Genomic DNA, 20,151 nt, shown 5'->3' on the forward strand with positions numbered 1-20,151 from the left:
CACGCCCGTGCTCATGAACTATGAATACACACTGAGAAACAAACACAGAATATGTGCATGCACCTCTTCACTTGTCCAGTATTCTTTCTCTCTTGCATATTCCTGTGAAACCGCTGAGAGGAGTGAGAGGAAGGACAACGAGTCTGAACAGTGCATGAGAGAGAGAGAGATGGAGAGAGAGAGAGAGAGAGAGAGAGAGAGAGAGAGAGAGAGAGACTGGGAAAGAGAGAGACAGAGGAAGGAAAGGCAATCAGGCCAGCCGTGAGCAAACACGTGGGGGGCAGTTCAGCTCGGCGCTCTTCTCTCTCCCAGATGTGCTCGCAGCTGAGGCTGCAGGAAACAGCCCTCAACCGGCTCTCATTTGGAGAGCATTTAACCCAGAGGAGCAAGCAAAGTACTGCCCGGGCCAGCGGCTAATCAGAGGGTCCAAGAGGACAGAAGTGAGGCCAGGCCAGTTCTGCCAGCTCTCTCTCTCTCTCTCTCTCTCTCTCTCTCTCTTTCACACACACCCACACATACCCACACACATGTACCATGAGTTCGGCCTGTGGATTCCAGGCACCTGTGCACCTTTTAAAGCATCATGTTTCAATTTTCATGAGCGAGTGATAACTTTTACACAAACAATATATGATCTTCCTGTGTTACAATTTCAAATAATTCTTAGGAAACTCACTTTTATACCTCAATTCTGATTGGTCAGAAGCACTTGATTAATTTTTTATAAAATCAGCCCTGACAATACAATTCAAACCAACAGTCTTTATACATAGGGGACTGTGTTTGCCAGCAGCATGTCGTGGTGCTTTTGTGAGTGGATGTTCCTGGACATCCACTTCTCGCTTGTTCTCAGATGTCCACTTTCAGTCTTTGTGAATTTGTTAATAAGTTTGGCAACAGTGTCGTGTGTGTGATGTGCTTGCCATGTTTCCTGGTAAAGGTCACCTCAAGCTTGTGACAGCTTCCCAATCCAGCCATTTCAATATATATATATATATATATATATATATATATATATATATAAACTAAGCATGAAAATCTAAGCATGAAAAATTTTGGAAGACATTTTGCTAAAAACTTTTCATTTCCCCTATGTATTTTGGGACACCCTGTAGTTCACAGGTTTATATTAATGCTCTTGCCTTAATATGATTTTGTTTCTATAGCAACAACTTACAAAGAGACTTATACTGTATAGTAGATGCTTCACATGAATGGTGTGTAATTGCTGATGTTCTGATGATTTCTGTACAGTCAAAAGGTAAAGCTGTAATTTGACATTTTCTGCCAGTCTTCAGGACAGGGGACATTGCGCTTTCTCGATTGCAAGACAAGCTGCTTTGTTTGTCTTATTAACTTTAAGTGAAAGTAAGGGAATGACTGTTTGTAGCTGTTATAATATATGTGATAAGAGAAACCCATTTCGCAGGTGTTCCACAGCATTAATGGAAATGCAAACGGACTTTAAAAAAAAAACTATGATGCTCTTTAATAAATGGAAATTTCTTTCCATGGCAAATTTCTTTCGAATGAGAGGAATAAATCATTACTGGGTGTGCTGTTATTGGAAAATAATCAACTTCAGGGTAACATGCTTCACACTGGGGCACATCACACCACCCCTTCATTCCCTGTTTTATCCCGGTTTAATTCCTTCCTTATCCAAGACTCACCCCCAACCTCCCTAACAACCCCCCCAGCACCCCCCTCCCCCGCTCCCACACTCAACTCAAATGCATGAACGGTTAAAGGAATTATTTTCCCCCAAACTCAAATATGTGTGCCAGTTTATCAGCCAAGACATGTTCAGTGTCTGATGTTTTCACTAGAGCTATCAGGAGAACATGTAATGGAAGTCTATCTCACCCGAAATCTTTTCTGTGAATACCTGCCTTAATCTGAATCCAATTCCTGAGTAATGTTATGCAAAGCTGTTGATGTGGTTTAGTGTCACATTATGGCCTAGGACTGTGATTCAGGATTATTAACCATTAACCGTAATGGTTTATCTGTTTCCTGTTTTGTAATATAACTGAAACAGTATTGCAGCATTACCTTTTTCCCCCCAGTGTCACAAACAACTCATTAAATGATCCGTTCTAAAGGATTCATTCTAAACTCCTCCTTTCAGAGAGCATACTCTGCTCTGATTGGTCAGACGTCCCAGCCTGTTGTGATTGGTCTACCGTTGTCAGCGTGTGTCTAAAAGGAAACGCCCACTACCTTAACGAGTTTCAGCTCTGCATGTCAGCAAGCAGCCGATGAAGACCAGAGGCGGGGCTTTTGTTACAAACCTAAGCAGGTTAGTACAGGAAGTAAAGTCTGGAATTACTAATGACTCGATTCAGCTGTTCAGAACTGGTTCCTTCTTTTGGGAGTCAGTAACTCTGTTTGCCGTGCGCTTTGATTTTTGTAACTTTGCAGATGTTTTTACATTCACAAACAGCTACATATATAACATACTACATGAAAGGTAATATTTGAAAAACCATGATAGGTGCACTTTAAAATGAAATAGGTTGTTTAAATTCACAACAGAGACAAACAGCTGCAAATGAAAAAAATTGTTAGCAAAATATGTGCTATATTTCATTATTTTACAACACATGCTGTACATACAACAAACATGCTGTTACAACACTATTTTGCAACACAACAATGCAGAACAATGCAGAACTAAACAAACAAATGTAGAGCAGCGGTGACTCAGTGTTTACGGCTCTACACTTGGATTTGAGTTCAAATCCCAGAACGGCAAGCCCTCCCAATCTTCACATCTCATTTGCTCAAGTGAATAATTTGTTTTTGGGGGCCTCCCTACATGCATTGTCGTGTGCTTAGCTGGTTAGTATAGTTAGCTAGCAACTTGTCTGACCAATGAGGCAATGTTAGCGCCAATCCTCCTTACCAGTACTGAAAGCAATAGGACGTAACTAACAAGTGAGACTTTTAATACATTTGTGAGTTGTCGGCAAAATTTGAGGAGATTTTTTTTTTATAGTATGGAAATGATCAGGCTTTTGGCAAGTTTAGCTAAGCAATAAATACTAGAATGAGACATGAATAAATGAGATTGTATAGTTTGTTTACATCACCAATTGTGATATTTTCCAGCACCTGCTGTCTTTGCCACAGAAAGAAAAAAAAACATTATTTGACAGCCATGTATGAAGATAAAGATAATTAACATCTGTGACAGTTTCAGGAAACAATGCATTGCTTCAGTGGAGCTTGACAACGCTAAAAGCCTAAATGTCATATGCCTACACAGAAAAGAATCCAACTGACAGAAATCAAGCTCTTCTTCCATAACCGAAAGGGATGACAATCTGAAATTGTGCTGGCAGGCCTGGATGAAAATCTTTCATTACTGTAACAGCTTCTATTTCCCTGCTTAATGTTTGCTTGTTAGAGTTTTTCTTTTTCTGTTTGTCGTGTGTGTGTGTGTGTGTGAGTGTGTGTGTGTGTGTGTGTGAGTGTGTGAGTGTGTGTGTGAGTGTGTGTGAGTGTGTGTGAGTGTGTGTGAGTGTGTGTGTGAGTGTGTGAGTGTGTGTGTGTGTGTGTGTGTGTGTGTGTGTGTGGTTCCATTTGGCTGGGCTCCCAGAGCAAGAAATGTCCACCGGACTCAAGTGAGGCCCCTCCGAAGGGAAAGAGCTGTCTTCCCCAAAATAATAAAAGGATCTGCTCGCGTCAGAGAGATGGCAGAGGGAGAAAGAGCCGCTTTATTCGTCGCTGAAGACGAGCCACTGTGACGCTCTCGTGTGGTGCCCTCCGTGCATGTTTGTGTGCTTTTCTATGTCTTTATGAACTTTCTGGATTCCTTTGATTATCCTGATCTTGTGAAGAAGCAGAACAAAAACAGCAAACACAGTTGCATTCCTGACCCATAACAATATGTTACCTCCCTAATGAAGAGGCTAAATCATGACTAATAAGATGCAGCACTGCTCTTTTAATGGCTGTGTAATATAGTGCAGGGAAACTTTATGATCACCGCTTTAGGAGCAGCATGGTGGCCTCTTGTCTTCTTCTCCGTGAGAGCTTTATTAGAGCCATTATTGAGATAAGCCTCCTCCTCTTCTTGTTCTTCTTCTTCTTCTCGTCCCTCACCCCCCTGTGCCTTTACCTCTCTTCTTTTCATCCTCTCCCTCTTCCTGCATCTCCCTTCATCTCCCTGTGTTCACTCTCCCTCCTCGCTCTCATGTATTTGTTTATGTATTAAATTGAATTAACAGAATCAAAAGGTACGCCGGCCGTCCCCACACAGAGCCGAGTTATGGAGCTCGAGATGAAAGATAAAAGCTGAGGAGAGTGCAGTTCAGCCGCGGGTCTCTCCCAACGCCCGGGGTCACACTCCTGACCTTGGAGAACTGCTTTAACGAAACATGCCCTCCCTTTTTTTTCTCTATCTCTTCCCTCTGTCTCTCCCTTTCTCTTTCCATCTCCCCCACAGAATAAAATAAGGAGGCATATCCTTACTCCAGCACGGTCTATGTCACTTCCTCTCCTGGGTTTTTTAAAAGTGCAAACGCTTCAGCTTTAATGTCGACATGCCACCTCATTTTGACGTCGTGTTGGAAAGAAATGTTCTGGGTCTTTTTTTTTGCTGTAAAAAATGGCTCACTAGCATTAATGACGGACATTCGTTTAGATTCTTTCTGTACAAAAGATAATGTTTAAAGCGGTTAAACGACGTTAACGAATGCTTATTTTAAAACAGCACTGTGTTTAATGAGAAAGATTACAAATAGAGAAAAAGAGAGAGGGAGAGAATAAATGCTGGACCTATTACAGACATCACTTGGCTCTTTTTTGGCTCTTTGAGAGGCTTAGCAGCTTGGCTCAGATGAGGCAGACGGATACATACACACACATACACACACACACACACATCTCTGCAGAATTAACTGGGTATTATTAGCTGAACTTCCTCTTTTCAGGGGCCACCGAAATTCATAGAAGCACAGTCCCTTGGTAGTGAAACGCCAGCCAAGGGGAGGAGTAACAGCGACACTGCTCAATAGCTTGAGAACACTGTGTAGGAGGTCACACATCAGATTCTATAGGTATAGAATGTGTCCCTTCCTTTCTGTCTCTTTCTCTCTCTCTCTCTCTCTCTCTCTCTCTCTCTCTCTCTCTACATACACATACTGATACAGCCAGCTGCATCTGCAACACGCAATCCTTTCCCTAAGTGCTTTACTAAAGTAGAAGAGGAAACCAATTACTCCATCTTGAATTTTCCTTCCCCTGTCTGAGGCACTGTGGAAAGGCCATGAGAAAACCAGCAACACTTCTCTTAACTTCCCTCCTCACTGTTATCCCTCCCAGTTTCCTGACCACCTTTAAGGCTATTGTGTTCAATGGCAGAGAAGCAAAGCGCAGCCAACGTAAAGCCTATGACGAAGAATTAGTGTGAGTTGCGTGAGCTCAAGGGCGCTGGAAATTTACCTCGGTAAATACCGGGATATTGTTCTTTGCCGAGTGCTTAATTTACACAAGCGCGTAATGACCTTCAGTTGACCAAGGCTGAGAGTGTTATGCAGTTTCGAGAAAACATATTACAACACAGTTCTACTGAATTCTCCAAACTGTTTATTCAGAAGGTGTTGATTATTTTTCTATAACAGCATCTCTGACAGTAGTTCCAGCTGGAAGACAGATCGCAGGTTTATATTAATGCACTGGTTCTACTTTGTTATAGTTTCTATAGTAACAACTTTGAATCATAGGGAATTACTGTGTATGGAGCATGCGCCAAATAAACAAATAATAAGTAAAAAAAATGTTAACTTAGTTTTTTATTTGACATTTCTGGAGTCTCCATGGTCAGCACTGCAACAGGCAGGGGTAAGGCTGTAACGATTTTCTGACACAGGAAAGCCTTCAGGGCAAAATAATTTTCCATTTGTTACTAACATGACAAGTTTGCATGTTATTTTTTGCCTTAATAACTTCAAGAGAGAGAGAAAAAAGAGAAACTAGTGCAGCTATAACATCAGTGATAAGAGGAACTTGTTTCATAGACGTTCCACAGCATTAAAATGAACTGTAAACGATAGTACAACCTGTCATTTTTCAATTATTAATTGTTGTGTTAGGTAAATTGTTGTCCTTTCTGATGAATAAAACATATCGGGACTTGCTGTTATTGTAAAATAAACAACTCCGTCGTTGATTGTTTTCCCATAACAGCTATGCACGCACGTTATTTATGTGTCGCGTCCGACGTGACTTCTTAATAAAACAGAAAGGTATTTTGCCACGTGATTACTTTGTAACATAAACTTTGAGATACATCAACTTCACAGAGAATAGATTTATAGCCTATAGAAATGTGTCAGTGTATCTATAGATGATTCCATATGCATTCAGCCATAATAAACTATATTCTTTAATGCTGTAATAAAATATGTCCATGTCATCCTCCAAAATCATCGATTCAAACTGTCTCAGGTGGTTACTCAATGTCTTCTGCTTAAACCGAACATTTCCGTGGAGTCATGCTAATTACGATGCATCATCGCAAGACCAAATGTTACTTTCCTTCATTAAAAGTAAAGAAAAGGAAAAGAAAATGCAAATAGACCTGCTTGTTAGGTTTTCCATACTATCAATAATCATTATTAATAAAAATTGACTTTACTTTTATATTCAAGCATTTAAGCGTTACAGAGCAAGGCAAACATATACAGTACATAACATCTGTAGAGATACAGTAATGCATCAACTGTGCAGATATGAAAAGGAAAAAAAAGCCCCTTGGCATTTTATTTCTTGTAACCCCTTTTTGAAACTTGTCTTTCCAGTCATGATACCCTCTGCCCTCTAGTTCACTCATACCACCACCACAGCTGGTCCTAAATATAATAAAGCACAAAAGTGTCTATACCCCCCCCCCACCCCTCCCCACCAAATACAGAAAACAGGAAGTGAAAATGACAAGCAGGAAATACTTCCACTGCATTATTATTTCCAACCAAGTCACAAGTCTACAAATGAGCTATACATTGATGAAGGAAAGCTGCTGTGAAACTTGCAGATTATCGTCATGCTTGGTAGGACAGACATGTTGCGTATAGTTCATACACCTGTGTATGTTTCTCCGGTTTGCCGGTTTTAGACAGCACCCTGACCCTGTGCATCACAGCAGAGAAGTGAAAAAGAGAAAAGGAATAGTAAGAGAGAGTTTCACATGAATGCTGGTGGTTATGAGCCACTTTTATTGCTTCTTGTGGTTTTTCATATTGATGCAAGACCTACAGTGTTGTGAAAGTAACTGCACTTTGGTGAATTTCAATTTGCTGTCTACTGAATTTGCATATAAACAACTGCTATTCGAAAATAATTGTAAATGATATATAAACAGTGGTAAAACTACTCAAATTAGATGCCACTGTATGTACATTGCACTTGCCACAACATGTCATTGGGTGTGCGTTGTGCTTAAATGGTTGCAATATTAGGTCTATCAGTGCTATATCGTATAGTAGAAGACATTTCTGATTGCAATGCTAGCTGAAAATAGGTCACTTTTCTCAATTGAGGCAGGCAGCATTGAGCCACCTTACACCTGAGAGAGTTGGAACTGATCTGAAGGTTAGCTGGGAGCCACCCCTAAGAACCAGCACTGAAATAATGCCTTACCAAGTGGAATGAATAACCATCTTCAGGAATGGTGTGTATCAAATATAGCACTACTGCTGTACCTACCTTAGAGCTTGCCACAGTGTAGACCTAGCCCAATTTTCTGGCTAGTTTGACTCTGTCAGTTGTGCTAACTAATCATCTGAGAGAAATAGTGAAAACAGATCAATAAATACTAAAGGTTTTAATTTAAAAATGACCTCCACACTGTAGAACTAGCTTCGAAACCATTCAAGTCCAGGGACGTTATTAAAGTGTTCACTTTTGTTATAGCTAAGTTTATCTGTTGTAGTAGCGAATCATCTGAGATTATAATTTAGGATGCGGTTAATTTAGAATTTAAGTGCACATTTCTTCACATTTTGACACTATCCTTCCTTAGAGAGTGATCTTATCGCTAGCCATATTAACTAGAATGAGCTTTGAGACTAGTAACGTTTTGGGAGAGTTTGAAGTTGTGCTAGTTAATCATCTGATAGAACTAGCAAAAACAAGAAAAAGAGAGATAACTGAACATCGCTACTAATCCTACCTTAGAGAGCGATCTTATAGCTGGCCACAAGGTAGAACTAGCTTTGAGACTAGTCAAGAACAGGGGCAATAGTAAAGTCTTCTTTTTTCATTATCTTCTTTTTTCGAGTTTCTCAGTTATAATAGCTAATCATGTGGAATTATATTTTAGAGTGCTGTTAATTTAGAATTGAAATTTCCCTATTAATCCTGCTTTAGAGAGTAATCTTGTTGCTAGGGCAATGTAGACCTAGCTTTGAGACTGTCTTTGCTATAGCCTACTCTCTCGGTTTTGCTAGCATTAATCTCAAACTGAAAATTTGAGAGAGTTTAGAATTCTCAAGTTTCCAATGCATAACTTGAGTGAGCAATAAACATAATCAAAGTTATGACGATCTTTGAATGGCTTTTGAAAACATATCCCTTATATATAATCTTAAGATAACGTGTGCTTCGTTGGAGAATCAACAAATCAAGAACGGTTAGTGTTGGGTCAGCGTTCAAATGAGAGAGCCAATATCAGTGAGGATGAGACTACGATTGAGAGCACTCTCACCTGGGGGAATTAACATTCAGCAACTCCTACGGCATTAATCCATACCACCTGAGATGGTCTCACCATTCACGGCACCCTCCCAGGAGGCAACGTATTCAGGCCTTCCTGTTCTTCTCTAAGGCAGACAAATTCATCCCTGCTGTCTGTGCACAAACAGTTGCATTCATCCAGCTTCCCATTGATAGAGCGAAAGGGGCAAGTGCTAATGCCAGAGCAGGCTCAGGGGAGCCACAGTCTGGACAGGCTATCCCCATCCGCACCCCATTCGCTTTCACAGGCAGGTAACCAGAGAGGGTGAAGCCAGGCCAAACTGGCCCACAGCCGAATGTGGGTGGTGGAGGTATAGAGAGAGAGATGGAGAGGACCTGGTGTCTTTTGCTAGATCTTCCCCGCGAGGCCTCAGTGGTAGCCCGGATCCGAACAGACAGAGGGCAGCAGGGGCTCCTCTGGGACTTTCGATACCTGAAGAGAATCTAGGCCTCAGTGTTTCACTTATTCAATGATGCGAGAGAGAAAAAGAGAGAGACACTGCACTGCACAATAATGTCCCAGGCACAAGTGAAGTCTTATTTCAGGGCAGATTTAAGCAGTTTCTCTGTTTGCCCCCTAGCCCCCATGGATAAGAAGTCAAGCTCTGGGTCTGATCAGAAAGCCTAACATACCAAGATTGCTAGGCCTCATTTGATAAAGCTTTGGCTTCTCATTCATGTAGAGCGAGCGTTGGCTCAGTTTAGGGCAACAACAACCTTATTTACACATGCCTCTGCTTTTTGTTGTGTCTCGTCTACCACCGTCTTGGTCCTATGAATCTAAACATCCAGGACTTGAGTCAATTCTTTGCATTGTCATGAAAACATAACCCATGGAATGCTTTTTTTCTATAAGAGCTGGCAGTGTTTGAAGATTCATAGCAAGCATAACTAATTTACTGGATCGGTGAAAAGAGGATGAATAATTCATTTTTACAAGGTCACTGGAGCAACAAGAATGATGGATTCTGCAGTCACTGGTTTATCAGTTCATTTGTTTTTAAGCCTGTGGCTTCAAATTCAAACCAACCTGAGCCACGTTCCAGATTTTGAATAGACTGAGAACGTATGATGCTCCTACAAAGCCATGGGATTTGAGACTTTACTGCCATGTTTCAGCTTCACAAGCCTCCTCTCTCATGGGCCAATAGCACAGTTATTGTTCATGCACGCGATGCAGCCATGTTCCTAGGCCTGTTTAAGCCTAGCAGATTCCAAGTTCTGGATCTAGACTGATCATAGCGCATAGGGAGCTCCTATGAAGAGCTGAGATTTAGATTAAGTTCAAGTTCTAAATTGGACTGGAAGTATGAAGCTGATTTGAAGCCTTGAGGGGGGCAGAGTGGTTTCAGAGTGCTTCAGGGGTTTCCTCCAGGTACTCCATTTTCCTCCTCCAGTCCTAAGACCTGGGCTGTAGGCTGATTGGCATTTCCGAATTGTCCATAGTGTGTGAATGTGTGTGTGAATGTGCTCTGCGATGGGCTGGCACCCTGTCCAGGGTGTCCCCTGCCAGTACCCCAAGTTCCCTGGGATAAACTCTAGCCCCCCCAATAAGGTGTCCATCTCATACACATGGTGATGGCGGTATGGAAAATGTATGGATGGATGAATGCATGAAGCCTTGAGATTTAAGACAATCCTGCCATATTTCCAGCTTGGAAATGTTCTTGCATGTTACAGGTCCATATTCCTAGGTTGCTTTAAGCCTAACCCTAGCAGACATCAAGTTCAAGTTCTAGACTGGACTGGAAATACATTGGAGTTTTTGTGAAGCCTTGAGTTTTAAGACTGCCATCTTACAAATTGGATACTTCCATCTTGAACCTCTCTTTTCTTAAGCTAGTAGCACGGTTATGGTTCTTGCACGTGATAGGGCTGTGTTCCTATGTCTGTTTGAGTTGAAGCCTGGCAGACGCCAGTCTCTGTAAGATTAGCATGGTAATCAGTGATGCTGAGGGTGCTGGAAGAGCAGTATCTCTTCCAAGATCGCTATGAGAAGCTCTCTGCACTGTCTTGCTCGCTCTGTGGGATGTTGCAACTCCAGCATCTCGTGGGCCTTATCTCCCTGAGGCAGATTGCAGAATTTGATATGCATCTGCAAAATAGTCGGAAATGACAATCTCCAAAAAAATATGAGCTGAACGATGTGTCTCAACATCACTCCTCACTCATTCTCTCTCTCTCTCTCTCTCTCTCTGCAGTATGCTGATCTCTTTCAACTTTTAATCTGTCATTCCAAGGTGAAATATACTCTGCATGTCTGTGTGCACACATTTACTCAAGAGCAAAAAGTAAACAAATAAATGTGGTTGCAATTGACTTAACCATGTGTGGATATACTTGTGTATAAGAACCAGTGTGTGATGATGGTACTGGAGCAGTGCAGGATTGCCATCAATAAGATGCGATCTCTGTTTCCAGTATGAACATCGGCACCGATAAAGGCTTGTCCCTGTCAGCATGACACGCCGGCTGAACGCAGACTCGGAGAAGGGCCTTATCGAGGGCCCTGTGGTGTGTGTTTAGGATCGTATCAGTGGAAAATCTCACAAGATAGGAGACTATGGTGGAGCGAGAGGGAAAGAGATGGCACCAACCGTTATGGTTGATGGTTAAATGTACGTAGAAGTGACCACTAACCGAACATAAGACGTTGATAAGGATCTCCCTTGACTTGTAAATGTTTCATGTAGGTTTGGAAACTGAATCACACGTTGTAATCTTTCACTCATGTTTTTGACAGATTTTCTCAGTAATGATATATGATTTGATAATCTACCCATGATGCAACGTGGGCAACAGAATCTGTGAGTGTCTAACGGTTTGTTCAAACGATCTGTTATTACTAAGATTACAAGTCAGCCTCTTTTGCCCCGCACACTTCTTGAGATTCAAAAAATGGCAAAACCCCCCCCCCCCCCAAAAAAAAAAAAAATCAATGACAGAAATTGCACAAGAATGAATAGCAGAAAAATACAAATGAAGTAGTAAGAAAAGCTATGGGCTTAAACTTATCCCTCATAAATGATATCTGTTATGGTTCTTCATCAGATATGTAAGCCCCTCAAAGTTCACCTAAAAGAGTTCGCGTACGTCACATCACAGCTGGTCAGGGTCACACTGGGCGTAAGGTGGGAATACACTCTAGCCGAGACACCAGTTCATCACAAGGCACAATACACTTCACACAATTATAATTTACATATTCATTTACACCTAGGAACATTTTAGAGTTGCTCATCCCATGTTTTTGGGGGAGGTTGGAGGAAACCAGAGACTCAGCAGGAATTCCACATGGACACAGGGTCCTACGGAGCATGCAAAACTCCACACAGAGCTCAGGATCAAACCAGGAACCATAGAATATTTATAGTAGAGAAATTCAAAGTGTGCACATTAGTTTTTTTTAAATTTTTTTTTTAAATGATTGCCTAATCTTCCAGCGTTGGACTACTTAGAAGAAAAGTCACTGTCATTTCGAAGAACTACAGCAACTACACACACACGCACACAAGGCTATGTTTTTCTGTTGGACCACCCTTGCATAGTCATTGTGACCGTCTGCTTGAGATTTCACAGCAGAGTCAAAGCAAGAAGAGCACTGTAAAAGGAGTCTTAATGAAGCACACAGAATCAGTTGACATCAATGGAAAAGGCAAGGCTGGAGGGCAGTGCCAACAGATCAAACTTTAATTTGCCATGAAACATGCTCTATAAAAGGAGAAAAAAAAACACTTTTATGCAGCCAGGGTGGGAGAACAGCTCGGCAAACAAAAGGAAGCGAGCTCGTCTTACTGGCCCTCTCCCTCCCATAGCATGCGCAAGGACAGCCACGAGTACACTCGCTCTGGGGTCAACTGCCAATGACATCATCAGTCGCTCAGGTCACAGAGGAGTGTGCGCACACCAGAGGGTCCACACTGAACTGCAATGAGAGAGAGACAGAGAGACAGAGAGAGAGTGAGAGAGAGAGAGAGAGAGAGAGAGAGAGAGAGAGAGAGAGAAAAGTAGAGGCTTTTGATTTGTTTCCTTGGCAGGAGAACAAAACTGTAAGGAATGCAGGCATGAAGGGAAAAAGGAGTAATCAAGGGATACAAAAAAAAGGGGTGAGAGAGAGGGGGTGAAGAGGAAGAGTGACGGACTTGCTGAGTAAGACTGTAAAGCGTGTTCAATTTCCCCTAATTCTAAAATTCCTTCCATTCATATAAGGCTGATGATTCCTGCCTGACATAATAATATGTAATAAGTATAATGCTGTTTTTTTTTTTACACAAAAAAGCAAATTATTAGAATTACTTAAATACTTTAAGTTAGACCCGAAGTGTATAGTTTAAAACCCAACCTATATATTTTACTTATTTACAATATTATTTTACAAGTGCTCACAAAACTAGGAAAAAATAAGTCATGTTTACGTAAATTGATTGGATACTGCAAGAGGGGGCGTGGTTTTTAAATTTGATTTGCATATACCTTCACAAAACTCTCACTTTGAGAGTTATGGATGGGTTGTTTTCAATATTTTTTGCTTTTTCTTGGCTTTAAGGCCTAATGCTTTTGTATTATGAAAGTTTTGAACTATGAACAATTTTTGGGTCAACCTCTTTGTGTTTCTTATTCAGGTGTGTGTGTGTGTGTGTCTAAGTCAGTTAAGTAGTCAGTTCTTCCAGGTCAGTCTCTATGAAGGCTGATGGAAGTGCATTTACTCATTGTAATGATATTTTGGTTGGAGCCATTAACTGGTGTAAGTGACGCTTAGGTAATAATGATAATGTTTAGATTATATGTACTTATTACAGTGTTGAGATTTGTGTTAAGATTTATAAACTTTACTTAGAATTTGCTTCGTTAAATTTACTAAGAGTTTTGTGTGTGTGTGTGTGTGTGTGTGTGTGTGTGTGTGGAAATTGGTACCACACTTTCCTTGAGTACTCCAGTACTTTTTCAGTGTAGCAAAGAGTAAAGAGGAAATGAAAAATCAAATAACCTTTGTTGAAAAGCCATTATTTGGGACTGCTACATGCTTACCTAGCTTGTGCATTATTACTGAACGGTCATAAAGCCTAAATGTAGAATTTTTCTGTGCATAGACAAGCATTTGGAGCCACCACAACCAACCATATTTCACTATATTCAATTTCAAAGTCAATTTTTCCACTAACCAGACATCCTTATGGAACTCGAGGCGCCCAGCACAGAGACTAGCATTTTCTTTAGCCTGCATGGTTTCCTGTTATGTCTTTCCGGGGGCTCAGTGACACATGGTTGTTCTGGGTGAAAATGCAGAAAGAGGCTCTCAGAAATGTTACACTGTTTTGACTGCAAGACCCCTGGAAGCCTAATGGTGCATTCACAGCTAGGTTTATGTGTAATGCTTGAGTTCGGTTTAGATGGTGTGATCAAGGTTCAAATGCAAGATAAACAAGGCGTGTGAAAAGCAAAAAAGTGACCTGTGAAAGCATGTTTGTGTCATCTTCCTCTATCTCTAGCTGGCCCTCATACATCAAGTCAAGTCAAGTCAAGTGGCTTTATTGCCATTTCAACCATATACAGCTGGTACAGTACACAGTGAAACGGAATAATGTTCCACCAGGACCACGGTGCTACATAAAACAACACACTAACCACATGAGATGACACAGAACTAAATAAGACCTACACGTTTTTACATAAAGTGAAAACGTGTGCTAACGACACAGGGCAGCACAGTACTACAAAAACAGGACAATAGGCACAGTAAATGACAGTTTTAGTGTGGAAGTGTCTGATATAACAGTTAGTGCAAAAGATAGGTGTCAAAGATTAACAATATAATTTAAAAATGCTGTAAATGTAAACATAACATGCTATGACTTAATCTTCAGCAGATTAGTTTATACCAAATATGGACCTAGCAGTTATTGCTGTAGCAGCCAGGTAAAGTGTATAATAATGACAAGAAATTAATAGTGACAAGTACTGTAGCACCAAAAAAATGCAATACAGTCAGTGCATACATCCATCCATTTTCTGTACTGATTATCCTTCAGGGTCACCGGGAACCTGGAGCCTATCCCAGGGACCATCCGGCACAAGGCGGGGTACACCCTGGACGGGGTACCAATCCATCACAAGGCACAATAACGTACACATTCACACACACATTCATACACTACAGACACTTGGGACATGTAATGCCAATCAGCCTACCATGCATGTCTTTGGACTGGGGGAGGAAAACGGAGTACCCGGAGGAAACCCCTGCAGCACAGGGAGAACATGAAAACTCTGCGCACACACAGGGCCACGGGCGGAAATCAAACCCCCAACCCTGGAGGTGTGAGGCGAACGTGCGACCACAGTCAATGCGGAACTTTACAAATATTGCAATGGGAGTGGGATGGTGTTCAGTTCAGAGCTTGTGTACAGTGCACAACCACATCATTATAATATCACACACATATACACAGTGTCAGGCCCATTTCACAGCATGCCGTCAACCTTCTGTGTGTGTGTGGCCGGCGGGCAGAGATCACTATGGCATTGGGTAAACATTAGGACACAAGCTTGCACCCTTGCTCTGATTAATGAACTGAGAGCATTGGACATGACAGCCCAGTTAGGCCTGTGAGAACCAGAGCCACGTGTTGAGAAAGGCCGCTCTGTTCTCTCACTCTGTCTTCTTCCAGGCTCTCCATCGATCACTCGAAACAAGTGACATTAAAGGGACTCACTCCTCATTCAGTGCACTTTTTTTTTCATTCTCTTCATACATCCTCTTTTTGTCTAAAGATGTGTTGCGACAGTGTGTTGGTTGCTGCCAGACTGCAAAATTCTTTGCAGATAAAGAATTTTCAAATGCTATAATGTGACTGATACGTCAACGTAATTCAAATCAGAATACATTCATTTTTGTAGACCTTTGGTAAACTGTCAATGCAGGGATTTCACCAAGGAACCGGGGTTATATCCCTACTCTTTACAATAAGTGTCCTGGGATTTTAAATGACCACAGAGAGTCAGGACCTCGCTTTAACGTCTCATCCGAAAGACGGAAAGTAATCAACAACATTGTAGTGTGACGTGGCCTGACACGAAGCAGACGTACTGCTACCACCCTGAAGTTGATTCCTTTCTAAAAAAAAAATTCCAATTTGTCAACACTAACTCATGAAATAAGTTCCAGGTATCACTTACTTATGTTATAGCATCTATAAACAGCCTCTCTTTTTTCCTCTTTAGAAGAAAAAAAATGCAGCTTGTCGTGTTACTAAGAAACCACAAAGCTCTCTGTCCTGAAAACTTTCCCAGCACAGATTGTCCTTTGACTGCTACAAAGCACTGACACTGGAGATTCCTTCCATACATGTTAATTAAACTATAACTAGTTAACTAAATTGACTTACACGTCAAAAATAACACACATTTTCTTTTCTTCTACAACAGAGGTTCATTTCAGACCAGGCTCCTATTGTTGAAATCTGAAATATTCCTAGTCACTGTATCTTGCTCAATATGATGGTGCAGTAACTTAACACGTGGTGACCTTTTTTTTTTTTTCTTTTTTTTTTTTTTACTTTTCTTGGAGAGCCTGTTCACCTTAAAACAACTTGTTTCAGTGTAGTTCTTAAAACAGCAAAATCGCTTAACGTATAAAGTTTAAATATCATTAGCTATGTGTCCACTATGCATATAATATGATCTCAGGCTTTATGTTACAGTACATATAAATATTACTATTGTATTAGTTGTATCTAAAACTAAGAAAATCTCCTTATAGGAACATTAGCTGTATAAGAATTTATCTGAATAGTTTGCCAGTTACTCACTGTTTGTTCTTTCTGCTCTGTATATTTTAAACTCATTAGTCATTATCTGTTGCCTTTGCTGTTGAATTGAATCAGTCTCGAAATGGCTTGTACTTGTTCACTGTATACTCAATACTCAACCGGTATATCCTCTATACTACATCCTATTCTTCAGAGTAGTATGCCAGTAGTATAATAATATTAGAGAATGCAAAAATGAGTATTTACTATACTATACTACACGGTCATGTGACAACCGGCCTATCAGATTCAGTTGTGGATGCGGTTCCTTCAAAAATGACCTCAGACGGTTTGATTTTTATGTTTTATTGTTACAGTAAAGTTATTGTGACTTAAATAATGTGTACCCATCTGGAGATGAAGCTAAAAGGAAGGAAAAGAAGCATTGGAGAAAGGCTTTAACGAATTCAAAATACATCATCTCTAATGATGAAACAGGAGGTAAATGTAAGTACAGTAATAGCCTATATAACACAGCTAGCATAAACCACTAATTGCCTGTTCTGTGTTAAGTAAACCTCCAGAGCCAGTTAAGAAACAGAGCAAAGAATATTAATATTAAGTGTATTACTTTGTTAATAATTGACTGCTAATAGACAGTAATGTGAATACAATACATTCTGCACGTTTTGTAGCTATAGATAAATAGTTGTGTGTTAGCATGAGCATTTTCTTGTATTTAGGCAATTTAGAGAAGCAGTTACCTGCTATATTCTGATGAAACTTCATTGTGATTTGATGGAATTTAGTGTTAGTACGCTATTTTGAACATAGCCTCAGGGATGCGTGTTACATACTGTACGTTGGGCCTCATTTATCAAACTGGATACAAATGAATTTATTCATAAATCGTTTGGAGAAGCATTTACACAAGAAATATGGTATTCTTAGAAATCCAGTTATTTCTGGAAAACTTTCCTGAGTTTGTGCAAATTTATGTATATGGACACTCACTAATGTGAACCTCAATTGATAAATCGTATAGCTGCAGATGAGTTACTGTAATCTTATGTACGGATTGTGTTGACAAGCTGAAATCAGCTTTATTTATTTCAATAATTCACACACGAATCGAATGAACATTTTGGGAAAATCTGTCATTCCTTCCAGAAATAAAGTCAAATAAGACTAGCCATTCACTTAGGACAAAAGAAATGGCACCCTATAAAAATAGCTTGTTAGTGTGTGTCTATGGTAGCCGATATCTTGCATTGGTAAGCTGCGTTACTAGAAGATTTAGCTTGGGGCGCACTTCGAAGGCACTCTTTCACCATTAGTTGTCATTCTGTTAGTCTCTTTGCCTTTTATGGAGTTTTGTGGGCGTGGCTAAATATCAATCATAGATAGGTGCCATGAATGCTCTAGGGGATTTATGGCCGATTCGCATTTATCAACCTGATTTTGAAGAAAATCAGCATTACCGGAAAAAATCTGGCGGGCATTTTTAATTACACACAACTTTACAATAAGAATGATAAAGGAGACCCGTTGTTTGTACATAAGTGTGTATGAGTGTATCTATGTAAAAGAGAACAGAGAAAGACAAGGATGCAAACAGTCATGTTGACACCGACTGCAGATCCATTTCTCAGCATCGAGGCCTCACACACACACACACACACACACACAGTTGCACACGGACACACACAGATACACACACCGCCTCAGCTCAGGTCATGTGTCATCAGCATTAATACTCCATTGTGTAAAGGGAGGGAGTTTGGCTGGAAACTTTCCTTGTCATGTGACTCCAGTCAGCACCCCGAGCCGCCCGGCCCCTCTGTCGTCGGTGCCCCCCGCCTTCTGCTGGCGCCTACACGGTTTGTTAGGGGTTGCCATAGGCCATCATGTGAGCTGGACACCATTTGCCAAAGTCACAAAACACACACGCACAAACACACACACACACACACACACACATAAAGCAGGATCAATCTCTCCTTCATTTTATGTACATATTAACTGGCATGTGGCCGGGTCTCTTTCATCGGGGTTGAATCAGAGAGCTAGTGCTAATCGCAACAATACAAGGCATTATGCGGTTCATATCACAGGTCCCAGTGTGTGTGTGTGTGTGTGTGTGTGTGTGTGTGTGTGTGTGTGTGTGTGTTCATGCATGTGTGTCTTGGCCTGTCACACCTCACCACTGGCTGCCTCTTTGGATCACAGATCTCTCTCTCTCTCTCTCTCTCCCTCCCTCTCTCCATCTCTCTCCATCTCTCTGTATCTCTTTCTCTCTGTGTGTGCTAACTGTCTCTCTATTTCCTTCTTTCTTACTGTATCTCACCTCTCAATGTTTTTCTGTCTGTCTGTTTCTCCTTCTGTCTCTCTCTCTCTTGCACTCTCTCACTGCTGTTACTACTATTTTAAAAAAACTCCACATAATGAAATAAATTATAAAGTTTTTTTCCATTGTAATGTTTTAAAATAACTGTTCGAATGTCATCTCTCATCTGTCATCTCTCATCTGTCATCCCTCTCTTTGAATATCAAGGGAGGGTAAGTCATCCTCTCTCTCTCTCTCTCTCTCTCTCTCTCTCTCTCTCTCTGTTTAGTTTAGTTAGTTGAATCAATTCACACCAGCTGTCTCAGACAAGAGTCTGATTGTTTTTTTTAAAAAAAAAAGGAAATCATGAAAAAAAAATTGTAAAAACTATCACGCAAACTCTTGTGTGTTGTTTTTTTTTTTTTTGGTGGTATCAAAAATAGATAAAGAAAGAGAAAAGGCCATGAATTGTGCACTCACTCTGTTTCATTCTCTGTCCCTCTTTCTCTCTCTCCCCCCACCCCCACCCCCACCCTGCTCCCCAACACTTTACTGGATGTCTGCCAGCCAATGTAACTGAAGACGATGCTGGTTCTGCCCTTCCTAGAAAATTTAGGAAGCCATTAGCAACATCAAATCATTACTTTAGGACAGACGGGGAGAGAGGGAACCGGGGAAAGAGATGGAGAGGAACTGGAGAGAGAGAGAGAGAGAGCTAGAGAGAGAGAGGGACAGGAAGATCGGGTTTCTCAGTGTTTTCATGCGGCCACTCCATTACAGTAATGTGCTGGGGCCCATTTAACTAATGCAGAAAAGCACATCGATACCCACAATAAACAGCATTACACAGTGAATTAGAGCCCAGGATGGCACAAATAGAAATGTGCTCGCTCACTCTCTCTCTCTCTCTCTCTCACACACACACTATGAGAGTTGTATAAATATATAAAAATAAAAGCCTAATGTCGACAGACATGTAAACACAAAGGGACAAAAATAACACAAGGGAGCAACAACTATACACATTATTAAATAATTTTAATAAAGAATTTTGCTTATTGTTTAAATTTTGCCAAAAAGAATGAATATTGTTCTTTGTATCAAGCCTAAAAGGTTCATGACATACAGTATATCATAACCATCTGTCATGAGTCATGAGGAACCTTTGGCACAAAAAAAAGTAACAAAAAGAGTGAAGTGTTTTTCCCTAATTAACAGGCCTTAAGGATCCGGTTGTGGTAACTGGTATAAAAAGTAAATCATTGGTAAAAAGAATCGAAAGAGTCAAATGCAGAATAAAAGAGTCTAGTCCACTGATGTTATGATTGTGCCGTC

Source organism: Ictalurus furcatus, chromosome 21, assembly GCF_023375685.1.
Source record: "Ictalurus furcatus strain D&B chromosome 21, Billie_1.0, whole genome shotgun sequence".
In the NCBI taxonomy this organism is placed as follows: Eukaryota; Metazoa; Chordata; class Actinopteri; order Siluriformes; family Ictaluridae; genus Ictalurus; species Ictalurus furcatus.